Here is a 1,415-nt window from a genome sequence, read left to right as displayed (position 1 = left end):
TTAGAACTGACTAAAATAAACAATGGCTTTATTGTGATGGTGTATATTAAATTGATTTATTATAATTTTTTTCATGTAGATGTTCCAAATGCGCGCATCAACGGCTTGTATGCATGGAGGCCCGGAGATGCTAAAAGTGTTAATGTTAATTAACATTCTTTTGCATGACAATAACCAGCTGAAAAAAATTCATGACTGCCAAAGCCCTACCCACACATACAGCTTTTTGAACATTGTTTACTTGTAATTTACTTATTTACTCCCATTAACTTGAAACCACCTTAACGGTTCTATGACACCAGGGTTGGGTCAATTTGAAGGAAGCAAACTAAAATTCAAATTCCAACTCAAAATTTTCCTCATAGAAAATCATTGAGGAAAATTGAAATTAGAATTGTTAACGTCCTGAATTGGAATAAAAACAGCCCCAACCCTGAAGGACACACCTGGTTTGGCACACAGCACTAGGACTAAGTCCCAAATGGCACACTACTCCCTTTAAAGTACACCTCTTTTGACCAGGGCCCACAGGGGAAAGAGTACGATTTGGGATGCCACCAATATGTGCTTTAAAAATCAGTCCTGTGCTCTAAACTGCACCTGTTGAAGTGAAGTGTTCACTGGAAACACTTGACAATGGCACAATAACAACCATCATTCAACTCTGACACACACCGAGTGCGGTTGCATGCACACACACACACTTGTTATATTCTTATTTTACTTTGCAGTTGCAATTGAATACCCTAAATTCCGGACTATAAGCCGCAACTTTTTTCCCAGGCTTTGAACCTCGCGGCTTAAACAATGACGCGGCTAATATATGGATTTTTCCCGCTTTCAATTTTTCCCCTCCAAAAAAACACATTCTGTGACGTGCTCAGTTTTTTGGAGGCATGAAGCTTTCATTAGACCAATGAAATTGCCGAACGGGTTAAGGTCAAACAACTTTTTTGTTTACGGTTTAGATTAAATCGAGCGCTCTCAAACTTCCCATCCTTCTGATTACGGTAGTCATTTTGTCACCCTCATCATGGCAAAGACACGGAGAAATGCCTATGATGCAGCTTTCAAATTGAAGGCGATTGATCTGGCTGTTGGAAAAGGAAATAGAGCTGCTGCACGGGAGCTTGGTCTTAATGAGTCAATGATAAGACGTTGGAAACAGCAGCGTGAGGAATTGACTCAGTGCAAAAAGACAACTAAAGCTTACTGCTAATTTTTAATTTTTTGTTACAAGCCGTGTTTTGTTAAAGCCTATTTATTTTTGTTACAAGCCGTGTTTCGTTAAAGCCTATTTATTTTGTTACAAGCCGTGTTTCGTTAAAGCCTGTGTAAAGTTCATTTGTTTCAATGTACCGGTAGGCACCTGCGGCTTATAGACATGTGCGGCTTATTTATGTTCAAAATAATAA

Source organism: Salmo trutta, chromosome 18 (assembly GCF_901001165.1).
Source record: "Salmo trutta chromosome 18, fSalTru1.1, whole genome shotgun sequence".
Classification (NCBI taxonomy): domain Eukaryota; kingdom Metazoa; phylum Chordata; class Actinopteri; order Salmoniformes; family Salmonidae; genus Salmo; species Salmo trutta.
This window is presented reverse-complemented; position numbering follows the sequence as displayed.